Genomic DNA, 12,445 nt, shown 5'->3' with positions numbered 1-12,445 from the left:
TTTTCTGCAGCCCCGACTCGGGCCCAGGGCTAAGGGGCCCTCGGGGCTCCCTAGAAGCCTCTCTCCCCTGCAGGCTTTTCCGTCCTTTCTCTGACTGAGAAGCCTCCCTGTACCCCCCGGCACCCCGCCACCCGCACCGGAGCTCCCTCCTGGGCACCTGCCACTCCAGCTCACGGGACGCCTCCTGCATGGCCCTCCTTTGCCATCCAGAAATGCAGCATCCTGTGGTGACCTTAGGGGTCTCCCTTCCCTCATTCCCACTAGAGGTGGTGTTGGAGGGAGACGGATCCTTCAGCCTGGCATTCAAGGCCCTCCCTACCCAGGAGGCCCTGGTACTCTGGAGAAGCTGACCTCCTTTCAGTAACCTCCCCAGGCTCCGTTTTCCCTACACACACAGGAGCCTTTGTCCCAAGTCTGTTGCCCCCCCCCCCCCCCCCCCCCCGCCCGCCGCCCCACCTCAGGGGCCAGGAGCGGGGCATGAATTCTGAAATACACAGATACTCTGGCCAGAGCTGCCCTGGGGACAGACCCCAAAAGAGAGACCAAAGCAAAAGGGTCAGGTTACTGGAGAGATAATCTGATTATATCTAGTCAAGTGGGGAGGGGGGATGATGGGAGGAGGAGGGGAGCCCCGAGCCCAGAGACATGGGAAAGAGACAAGTCAGGACGCTGGAGCCAGAAGCTGGGGAAGAGCGACAAGAGGACGGAACAGAACACACAAGATACAGGCAGCCCTGGGTTCCAATTCTCACTCCACCGTACACCTCCACCTGCTGGCGAATGAGCCTGCACCTAAACTCCCCGAGGCCTTGTGTCTTATTCTTTTTTATTTTTTAAGATTTTATTTATTTATTCATGAGAGACACACAGAGAGAGAGAGAGAGAGAGGCAGAGACAGAGACATAGGCATAGGGAGAAGCAGGCTCCATGCAGGGAGCCTGACGTGGGATTCGATCTCAGGACCCTGGGATCATGCCCTGAGCCAAAGGCAAACGCTCAACCACTGAGCCACCCAGCCTAGTGTGTTATTCTAAGGTCAGGCCAACCCACCCAGCCGCCCAAGGCTTGTTAGGCTAATTCTGAGAGAAAGCACAGGGCAAACAAGCCAGGGCCCCGGGCCTGGCCCTGTCCGTGCATCCCAGTGTCACTTCCCCTCGTCCCCCCTTCACGCACAGGGTGGGGCAACGTGGCCCCCCACCGCACCCTGGAAGCTGGCAAGTACCCCCACAGCGCCGCTGGCAGCTGGTCTGTCAACCTGAGAGCGAATCTGCCCCCAGGGAGGCTCCTAATTTAATCAGCTTCACAAATCAGCTCGATGGGCTTAATTGATCTTTTTCACTCCTAATATTGTTGCTGTCACTTTCTGAGCTGTGCCTCCTCCAGCCACCCTAGACGTCATGCTCAGCCAGCTGGAGAGGGAGAGGGAACACTGGCTATGGAGCCAGGAAGCTCGCTGGGAGGGAGCCGGTACCCAGGAAGGAGCGCAGGGAGGGGTGGAGGGGGGCAGGTCAGGACCCACGCACCCCCGGGGCCAGGTGTCACGGACCACGGGATTTTCATGCGAGTGTAGAACAGAAGGGCTTCCTAGTGAGCCATCTGCTGGGGCCTCAGGCAAGTCAGTCTAAGCCCTTCTGTGCCTCAGTTTCCCCGCCTGTAAAGGCCATAGCAGGTACTCTGCCCCTAACAATCTACAAGTGCTTCTGGCACACCTACTATGATCCAGGCACAGTGCGAGGCATAGGGGATGGTAGCAAGCAAAAACTAACCTGTTCCGCCCTCATAGGGCACTCTAGACATGCCCCCGACCCCATGGAGCACAGCGACCAGTGGGGTACACTGACATTGACCCAATACACACATGACCAAATGGCAAACATCAACTGTGAGAAGTATTGGAAGAGAAGGTTCACGGTGGCATGAGGGAGATAACAGGGCGGGGGGGTGCTCGAGTTGAGGTATGAGGAGGAGGTGGTGTTATCTAAGTGAAGAGGCAAAAAGAACATTCCAGGAGAAAGGTCTCTGTCTTTGGTTAAAAGAACGAAGGAGCGTGGGCAAGATGACACTAGACCAGAGGCTCCTCACCGGTGGCTTGGCAAGTTTTTGACAAGGTTGTAAGAAATACATTTTGCATGGTGACCGGGAACACAGAACATACCCGTGTGTTCATATGTCTAATTACCTGCATACGCCAATTTTAAAAGATGGGTTAAAAATTACTCTTGGGACACCTGGGTGGCTCAGGGGTTGAGTGTCTGTCTTCGGCTCAGGGGATGACCCCAGGGTCCTGGGGTCGAGTCCCACATCGCCTGCTTTTTCCTCTGCATGTGTCTCTGCCTCTCTCTCTGTTTCTCATGAAGAAACAAAATCTAAAAAAAAAAAAAAGTGACTCTTGCTACCTTAAATGTGATCGGCTCTGAGAGTTTCTATTTCTATTCTAACCTGTCCTATTATTGCTTTAAGAAAATGCAGTTTACCAACCACTCTGTTGATTTCCCAGCCGCCTTGTGGGTCATGGCTGCAGGTTAAAATAAAAGAAAATTAAAATTAAGAAACTGAAAGAAAGGGAGACATTGTGCTTTGCGGGGCCTTGTGGGCTGCATTCAGGAGCTGTGCCTTTTCCCCACGAGTGACGGGAAGCCCCAGTTCTCTTCTGCGGGGCAACCTAAGGAGACTTGCATTTTGAAAAGGTCACCCTGGCTGCTGCCTGGAGGAGACGGGAGTGGAGGCAGGGAGACCAGAATCCAGGCTGCTGCCATGGAGAGCCAAGAGATGGCACGGCGGGGGATCCGTGGATGGCTCAGAGGTTTAGAGCCTGCCTTCAGCCCAGGGTGTGATCCTGGAGTCCCAGGATCGAGTCCCGCATCGGGGTCCCTGCATGGAGCCTGCTTCTCCCTCTGCCTGTGTCTCTGCCTCTCTCGGTCTCTCACGAATAAATAAACAAAATCTTTTTAAAAAAAAAAAAAAGAGAGAGAGAGAGAGAGATAGCACAGCGGCTTGGAGTTCAGTCTTGCAAAGCAAATGAGCTAATGGGTTTGAAACATTTCGTGCCGATTAAAAATATATGTATGTTTTATGAAAAGTCACAAGGTGCAACCGCAAGATCTCCAAATATCGATTTGGGCAACCTGCGCACAATCAGGTTTCCCAGCCGTACCATCTTGGGAGAATCACTTTGCCCCACTCGGTCTCAGTTTCCTCCCTGTAAAATTGGTCCCAAGAGTTCGTTCCTTCTGGAGCCATTGCCAGGTTTGGGCACAATGGTGCGGATCCTCAGTCAAATCCCGGACCTGTAGCGAGAACCCAATAGATCACGGTTATTTAATATGAACAGAAATGTTAGAATGTATCAGCCATCCATGTGCGCTCAGCGCCTGTTTGGTGCCAAGCACGGGGGACATGGCGGAAGATAAAATCACAGAGCCCCTGCCCTGTGGCAACGCCTGGCCCAAGAGGAAATTTCCAGAGCCATGACCGATTAGCTGGGTTGACCCTGAGCCTGGGTCTGTGACCGCACCGCACAGCTCGCCTGACCCAGCTCTCCCATTTGCAGGCGAAGCAAAGAAGGCTGCGGCCCGCAAAGGCTCATTTTTAAACAGGTCGAATCTTCTATGAGCATTTACCTGAGCTCAGTGCATTTCTGCAGGGAATTGTGCCAGGCCTGGCGGATCTGCTCGCCTGTGGGGTGGCTCTTGCCCATCCAGCCTCACACACTCGCCCCCTCCCTCTCAGAAGCTTCCACGGTGCAGATTTATGAAGAAGCCAGAGCAACAGCAGTCTGTGCAGCCGGGAGCTGGCACCATGAGGTAGGCCGTGCGTTCCCCGAAAGCCAAGCTGGGGCAGCAGATAGGGACGGTGGCCGGGGGCGCCCTGCTGGTGAGCACCGCTGCCTCCCTTGGCACCTCTGAGCCCCAGTGAGGTGGCCATGGGCAGCTGCGCTCAGGTCCATACTGCCCACCCCGCACTGGCTTCTGGACCCCCCAGCACCCATGCATATGGGAGGTGCGTCCTCCCTCTAGCACCTTCACTGCAGTCAAGACTCGCTGGCCCTGATTTCAGAGCCACGGGGCCCCTGACCATCAGCTGACTCTTCCAGAGCCTGCCAGGTCTTCATCCAACAAAGTATTTTCTCCACTCCTTGGCCCACTGCCTGGAAGTGGGGGAATGACCCTCAGGTCTGCGTGGCTGGCTCTGCAGCCCTGTCCTGCAGTCTCCGCTCCTCCATATCTATGAGGAATGTCTATCCTATGTCTCCAGATTCGTCTCTCTGGCCTATTTCTCATCTGTGTCTCTCAGTCTGGGCAGATCTCTCAGGCTCTGTCTGTCTCAGGGTGTTTCTCTCCGCATCTCTGGCCTGCATGTCTGCAGATGTCTGGGACCGCTCCTCTTGGTTGTGTCGGGTGCCTCTCTCTCTCTCTCTCTCTCTCTCTCTCTCTCTCTCTCTCGGAGTCTGGGGTCACCCGTCACTTTCCTTTCCATGTTTGCCCGTCTCTGCCCACATCCTTCTTTGGCTTCGTGTCACTGAGACAGCGTCTTTCTGGTACCTCCCTGGGGCGAGGGAGTGGGAGATGTCTCTTTCCTGGGCCTCAAGGCACCAGCCTTCTGGTTCTTAGAGTGAGCCAATCAGACTGCAAAAGTCACCTCTCCGCCAGCCGGCCCTCCAGCCCCCACCAACTCATACACAGACTCAACCACTTCCCTAAGCTTTATGCCAGCAAAAGGTCCAGGGGACCTCGACTCTGCTGGCAAGTTATCCCATCCACACTCCTCGCAGTCAAAATGCTAATTCTATTGCCCTCCATCGGCCCTCAAATGCTGCTCCCACACTTCTCAGCTGTGTGACTTCCCACAAGTCACTTAACCTCTCTATGCCATCCCCACCCCCCACCCCCAGGGGTTATCTACACAGACTCATGCTGCCTTCTCAACTGATCCCTCCTGTAGAGGATAAACAGGACTAATCACTCTTGGAAGGTCTCTCTATTAAAGAAGAAAAACCTGAGTTTGCCAGTGTGTGAATCTCCATGTTGGGACAACAGCTGCACTCTCTGCATCAGGTGTGGGATCAGCCACTCTACCTGGAGGAGAACCAAGCTGTCTCCTCGCTCCTTACTAGGCAAGAGAAAAAGAAACTTGTTCCCTATGAGGCTGTTGCTCCATGAAAAATAAAACTAAATGCAGCCATAGGGAGCCCACTGACGGTGGGAGGATCTTATTTGATCACCCTGATGCTGTGCCTTTTCAAGGGTAGGAGGAAAATGCAAGTACTAGCTGGGACTAGGCCTCTACTGATTTTCAAACGTCCCCAACAAGGCTCACGAGACAGTGAGCAATGATGCGTATGGTTTGTCCGGGCAGGATTTCTGGGCAAGGGGGCCCGGACCGTGCAGCCGGCTGAGCTGCAGCGAGGTGTTTACAGACCCCACGCTCTGGATCAGGAGCTGCAGTGGGGCCAGAGACAGACAAGCTCCCTCCCTCCAGCCACAGCAGGGAAAGCTTTTAGGTCACAGGCTCACACCAGACACTGACATATGGTGCTGCATTAGCCGACCTCCGGTGAGATAGGGTGCTGGTCGTCGCTCCCATTTTATAAATGGACAAGGTGAGGCCCAGCAAGGGTAAGTAACTGGCCCAGAGCCACCCAGTCACCCTGCTAGACTTGAACCTGGGTAGTCTGGTTCCCCAGTCTTGCTCTTAACCTCCTGTGTAGTTCTAGAGACCAGAAGGTAGAGCAGACCAACGAGCCACTAAATTCCCCGCATGTGGTACACGCACCTATCAGGACTTTTCAGGGATAAAGACAGGACCTCACTGTCCTCATGTTTTGGTTCTCCTAACCATGTTTTCTTCTTTGTGTCAAAACAGTTACCAACACTGTGGATAGTTTCACATGTTTATATTTCACAAATTAATGCCTTTAGTCCTCAAAGTGCAATGCAGTAAAAATTATACTCCTTCCAAGATAGTTACATTATTTACAAAGATGATTTGTGATTTCATAGTGCTCCACACAATGTGCGCTGGTGACATAAGCTAGGGCTGATCATTTCTTTTGGGGTGTTGCTTCGAGGAGACAAAAGTAACCTCTTTAGGGGGGTAGTATCCTAAGTCCGAGGTGGGAGCCATCCGCCCAGGGCTGCTAGGTTCAAAGATGGAGGGAGGAGGCCGTGAGCCGAGGAATGGATTTCTGATGGACAGAAAGAACTGCAAGGTAATAAATGTGTTGTTTTAAGCCAAAAAGAAAGAGTCTAACCTGTACACTTCTCCTGAACCTGAGGCCCTTTTGCCCACCCCCACCCACCCCCCAGCTCCCTTGGGAGGTACTAAATATTTACAAGAACAGAAGTAGTGTGAGGAGGAGATGTGATCAATTCTCTCAGGGGTGAGAGTCAGGCACCAATCAGGATGGCTTCACGGAGGTAATGACCACCAAGCAGGGGTTCTGCAGGATGAGTGGCAACTCATGAAGCAGAAAAAAGGAGCAGGAGCATTTCACATGGAGCGAAAAGCCTGTGTAAAGGCTCAGACTCAGTGAACAGTCTGTGTAGAAACACCATCCCAGGGCTCCGGGCTACCTGGATTCAAGTGCAGAGGAAAACTGTGGGTAACGGTGAAGATAAAGCCAGAAAGGTAGGTCCAGATCATGCAGGGGCTGCAGAGGTAAGACCTTCTCTGCAGGGAAGAGAAAGAAAGGGAAGAGCCTGGAGTTCACATTCTTGGAGGAAGTTTCAAATATGCTGGAAATGTTTAGCCTGGAGATGAAAGAATTACAGCCTGGAAAGGCAAGAATGTGACAATGTCTATGGGACAACTTCCCCACGCTTGTCAAATCCTTTTACTCCACACCCCAGGCACAGGGTTTAGGACACACCTGGACATTAGGAAGTGACTGGTACAGCTTAGAGGTAAAGATGAATAACCAAAGGGGCCCGAGAGAGGAGTGGGCCACGGAGGTGAGAATGAATTCCCCATCACTAAAGGTATTTAGGCAGAAGCCAAGGGGCCACCCGGCAGAGATGCTGACAGGAGGTTCTAAGATCAGGTAAGAGCTGGACTAGTTAATTTCTGAGTTTTCTTCCAGTCCTAAAAATCTCAGATACTATTTTGTCTTGCATTAGAATAGATTCAAGACATTGCCTTTGGGGGGAAAATAGTAATCAAAATGTAAATACCATGGGAATAATAGATTTGGCCTAATTATCAGCGATTACTCAGAGTTTGTCATTATTTCCGTACAATATATCCCAAAGTTCCGGAAAACAAATCAAAGAAAGTACCATGGCCGGTGCCATTAATAGAAGCAAAACACTTCAAGACGAGAATTTAATTTACTGGGTGAGTTCTTGAGGCACGTTTTTGTTGATGAATATTTATAAAAGTGGGTTAGGCTGGACCTGGTAATGATTGCGAAAAATTTTAATGCTGTCCCCTCATTAATTTACTTTTAATGAATGACTTGGTAAAGCGTAACCATTTGTACGTAATGATTTCATTAATGGCTATGGCATAGGCAACCGTTTTTCACACGTTTGAATGTCACTTGAATAAAATGATACCTTAAATTATACAGTATAATAAAGTATGTTTGTTGAAACATGACAAGCTTCTGCCTCTTTGTACTTGGGCTCCAAGAATTCCTTGCATTTGGAATAGCAACAGTTTAACGGGACTACAGTGATGGATTTCTTCCATTTCTGAGGTTTCTCTCAAAACTAGTCCCTGGGCTTCCACCATGTGAACTCTGTACATGGAGACTTGGAGCCAGAGAACGCAGTGAGGTGAGCCCCGCCTAGCCCCTACCCCGACTTTCCTTCCCCCACCCTGGGGGGTCCCTTAACTGGACCTGAGCAGAGGCCCAGCCCGATTATCCTGCCTCAAGAGGACTCCTCCGGGCAGGGCCAAGCCAAGGCTGAGGTCAGCCCAGGGCCGAGGCCCGGCCTGGGGAGGAGCCAGGGGAGGAGCCAGGGGAGGGAGGGGGGGGCCAGGGGAGGAGCCAAGGAGGGAGCAGCCCAGGGGCGGGGGTGGGGGGGGCCTGGCTGGGGAAGGAGCCAAGGAGGGAGCAGCCCAGGGGCGGGGGTGGGGGGGGGCCTGGCTGGGGGAGGAGCCAGAGGGGGGAGCAGCCCAGTGGGGGGGGCCTGGCTGGGGGAGGAGCCAGAGGAGGGAGCAGCCCAGTGGGGGGGGGGGCCAGCGAGGGGGAGGAGCCAGGGGAGGGAGCAGCCCAGTGGGGGGTCCTGGCTGAGGGAGGAGCCAGGGGAGGGAGCAGCCCAGTGTGGGGGGCCCAGCAAGGGGGAGGAGCCAGGGGAGGGAGCAGCCCAGTGGGGGGGGGGGGCCTGGCTGGGGGAGGAGCCAGAGGAGGGAGCAGCCCAGTGGGGGGGGCCCAGCGAGGGGGAGGAGCCAGAGGAGGGAGCAGCCCAGTGGGGGGGGGGGGCCCAGAGAGGGGGAGGAGCCAGGGGAGGGAACAGCCCAGTGGGGGGGGGGTCCCAACGAGGGGGAGGAGCCAGAGGAGGGAGCAGCCCAGTGGGGTGGGGGGGTGGCCCAGCGAGGGGAGGAGCCAGGGGAGGGAGCAGCCCAGTGGGGGGTCCTGGCTGAGGGAGGAGCCAGGGGAGGGAGCAGCCCAGTATGGAGGGGCCCAGCAAGGGGGAGGAGCCAGGGGAGGGAGCAGCCCAGTGGGGGGGGCCTGGCTGGGGGAGGAGCCAGAGGAGGGAGCAGCCCAGTGGGGGGGGCCCAGAGAGGGGGAGGAGCCAGGGGAGGGAACAGCCCAGTGGGGGGGTGGGTCCCAGCGAGGGGGAGGAGCCAGAGGAGGGAGCAGCCCAGTGGGGGGGCCTGGCTGGGGGAGGAGCCAGAGGAGGGAGCAGCCCAGTGGGGGGGGTGTGGGGGCCCAGAGAGGGGGAGGAGCCAGGGGAGGGAACAGCCCAGTGGGGGGGGGGGGGTCCCAACGAGGGGGAGGAGCCAGAGGAGGGAGCAGCCCAGTGGGGGGGCCTGGCTGGGGGAGGAGCCAGAGGAGGGAGCAGCCCAGTGGGGGGGGGGGGCCAGAGAGGGGGGGGAGCCAGGGGAGGGAACAGCCCCGTGGGGGGGGGGGGGTCCCAGCGAGGGGGGGGAGCCAGAGGAGGGAGCAGCCCAGTGGGGTGGGGGGTGGCCCAGCGAGGGGAGGAGCCAGGGGAGGGAACAGCTCAGTGGGGGGGGGGTCCCAGCGAGGGGGAGGAGCCAGAGGAGGGAGCAGCCCAGTGGGGGGGGGCCCAGAGAGGGGGAGGAGCCAGGGGAGGGAGCAGCCCAGAGCGGGGGGGGGGGGGGGGGGGGGGGGCAACGATGGGGAGGAGCCAGGGGAGGGAGCAGCCCAGTGGGGGGGGGGGGGCCAGCGAGGGGGAGGAGCCAGAGGAGGGAGCAGCCCAGTGCGGGGGGGCCTGGCCAAGGGAGGAGCCAGGGGAGGAGCCAGGGGAAGGAGCAGCCCAGGGATGGAACCCGGCCAGGGGAGGAGCCAGGGGAGGGGCGGGGCCTGGTAGGGGGCGGGGTCTGGGCCACCGCCTGGTCAGGGAAGAAGCACAAAAGATGTCCTGCTTGGATTCCTTTCTGCTCCTCCCGTTGTCTGGGTCTCACCTGCTGCCTCTCAGCGTTTTCCAGCATTGGGCATAGGGCTGCCATGACAACACACTTCCTTTAGCTTTTCTGAAACCGTTTTGAGAGAACACAGAGGCCTCATCCTATTTTAAATGGGTTCCCTTGACAAACAAACAAGAACAGAAAGGGAATCATAAATACAGAGAACAAATTGATGGTTGCCAGAGGGTGGGAGGATGGGCGAGACAGGTGAAGGAGGTTAAGAGGTACAAACTTTCTGTAATAAAATAATTAAATCACAGGGATGAAAAGTACAGCATAGGGAATATAGCCAATAAGATGTAATAACGTTGTATGGTGACAGATGGTAACTATGCTTATCGTAGTGAGCACAGCATAATGTATAGAATTGTCGAATCACTGTGTTGTATACCTGAAACTAATATAACATGTATGTCAACTGTATTTCAATAAGAAATATATATTAACAGTGAGCTTCAAGAAAAAAATTCCAGGAAAAGTGCCATGACTGCTTATTGATGCTCCAGAATAAAGACTGTATTAATATTGTTCAAAAAAATAGATCCCCAACTGCAAAGTGCTTATCTGGTTTGTAACAATCTTATTTGTCTGTTGTTTTAGTGCAAGGGCCATGCTGCTGGTGCTCACAACGGAGTCTCCACCCCTAGAACATTAACAAGTGACCAGAAAATACTTATTGGCAGAGACAGAGAAAGGAGGAGGAAGAAAGGAGGGAGAAAGACCAATTGAATGAGATCTGAAGCATAAAGCAAAGCAAGCCACCCGCCTCAAAAAGAAATGTCGAGATCAATGTCATTGGCTCTGTAGAGCAGCCACTTCCCTTCCCATCACCCACCACCCCTCCCAGCAGGCCCATGCCCCTGCCCCGGGTCTCATCACCCCTGCTCCCCATAGTTACTTATTACCTCCTGGCATGAAAGTGCTCCTGGAAATGAATAAGGTGTTTGGACAACAATGAGAACAATATTCCTCAGCAGGTGTATGGTTATAGGAGCTTTTCAAAGTGTTTTCCTATCTCTGATCTCCTCAAATTCTTGCAGGTCCAGTCTCTCTCACAGGCTTGTTTCATCATTCCCGTTTTCTTCCAGGGGAAACCAACTCCATGGAACGAAATGCCGGCTCAAGGTCATAGAGCCAGGAAATGCCGAAGCTAAGAAGACTTCAACTCAGGTCCTGGATTATGTGGCCAAACAGCTTTTCATGTTTCTCAGGTCCTTAAGAGGATACCTCTCCCAAGGGTGTTTGCATTGTAAAAGAGAACTACAAAGACAGCGGAACGTATGATCTAAATGAATGAATTGCAAACAGCAAAATGCCCTGTCAAAAGTATGTGCCCAGGGAAGAGTAGCGCTGGGGCCGGAGGGACAAGGTGGTCCCGGAAGACTCTCATCACACAGACACCCAACCTCAAACAGATCTGGGTCCATATCTCTTCCATTCCATTGACTAATAACCCTGCAATCTTGAGCTACTGGTTTCCATCTTTTAAGTCTTTCTCAATCTGTGAAATGGGGATGATAATCTCACCTCAAAAAATTTATGCCAGACTAGCATGCCTAGAAATTTGCACAGGTGGCCAGCATAGATTAGCAGCATTACATGGAACATCCCCTCCACAGTTGGCCCAGGCAGGAATCAGGTGCTGAATGGAGCCCGTCCTCATTCCCAGAACCCCTCCAGTCCTTGCTGTGTAGGGGAAGGGGTGGGGAAGATGGGACTGTGAGCCCAGACTTCATGCTCCAGACTCATCACTGCCCTGCGCTAGAGACTGGACTCAGGCTTCAGGATCCAGCCCAAATAGGAAGGGCCGGGGTTCCTCTGGCTACACTGCAGCCCTCATCTCTTCCGAGTCTTTCCCCACCTCCTCGGAAAAGATTTATGGAAAGATTAAGGGGCCTTTTTTTCAATATCTATTAATATTCATGGCAGTCTTCACAGCCATCTGCTTTTAACGATTTTGTTTGCAAAGACCTGAGATTAAAATATGGCCTGCTAGTGCTCTGAAGCATCTGAACTGAAGGCGATAAAACAAAGGCCTTTTCAGGAGCTCCGAGCTGGCCTGTCACTCTACCTGCAGCGGGGGAGACTAATGACTAGTGGGAAGGAGGGGCGGAGGAGGGGGCACCCAGACCTGGCTGAGATTAGATCCCGGGGCCAGTGCTCCCCCTCAGCTGGCAGGGTTAATTGGGGGGGAATGAAGGGAATGAGGAGCCCCAGCTCCCTCCCAACCACCTTGCACAGGGGCCCTGGCATGAAGGGGCTTGCCTAGGGCAAGAGGAAGGCACTAGCTGCACCTCAGGGGAGACCCAGCGCTTTGAGGGCTCCCAGCCCTTGGGACTGCATACTAAAAAGAGGGCCGACAATGCCAGAAATGTCCCGGGGTCCAGAAATGGCAGGGGGAGCCTTCACAGTGATGCTGTGACCCAAAGCCACCACCGTGGCACCCCTTTTATGCCTCCATGATGTGCACTCGGAAGCCCAGGGTCTTTGTCCAGATTTTCAGTCAGTTACTCCAGTACACTTCTGCCTTGGGTGGAACCTCATTCTCCTGCCAGTATCCTGGGGTGCCTTTGGCCAAGCTGGTGTCCCTCTCTCGACCTCATCTGGAAAGGGAGTTTTCAGTGAGGTCCCAGAAGGTGATTTGGGGACAAGGGGGGGGGCAGGCTAGTACATGTGGCAGTGCAGACAGTGCTCTGCACAACCCCAGGGGCACCTGTGCTAGCCTCTGCAGCAGTCCCGAGCCTCCTACCAGAGCTCATCTGACTACAAACACCTGCTGTCAGAAAACCAACAGAATCCAGTCACCTCTCCCATCAGACAGGCCCCTCTCTTTTCTGGCTCTCCCATCAGA

The 12,445-nt window shown here is 54.5% G+C and overlaps 1 long non-coding RNA gene across 1 annotated transcript in view; it reads right to left on the bottom strand.

Annotated features, from left to right (window-relative positions):
- The window catches only part of LOC102154968, a 233,542-nt gene that overhangs the window by 196,706 nt on the left and 24,391 nt on the right, over positions 1 to 12,445 (bottom strand). The window contains exon 3 of the long non-coding RNA XR_005358015.1: positions 3,155 to 3,287. This is a non-coding gene — a long non-coding RNA (uncharacterized LOC102154968). The remainder of the gene's footprint in view (positions 1 to 3,154; positions 3,288 to 12,445) is intronic.

This window comes from Canis lupus, chromosome 4 (genome assembly GCF_011100685.1).
Source record: "Canis lupus familiaris isolate Mischka breed German Shepherd chromosome 4, alternate assembly UU_Cfam_GSD_1.0, whole genome shotgun sequence".
NCBI classification, from domain to species: Eukaryota; Metazoa; Chordata; class Mammalia; order Carnivora; family Canidae; genus Canis; species Canis lupus.
The sequence above is the reverse complement of the archived record's forward strand: the minus strand, read 5'-3'. Positions and strand labels throughout refer to the sequence as shown.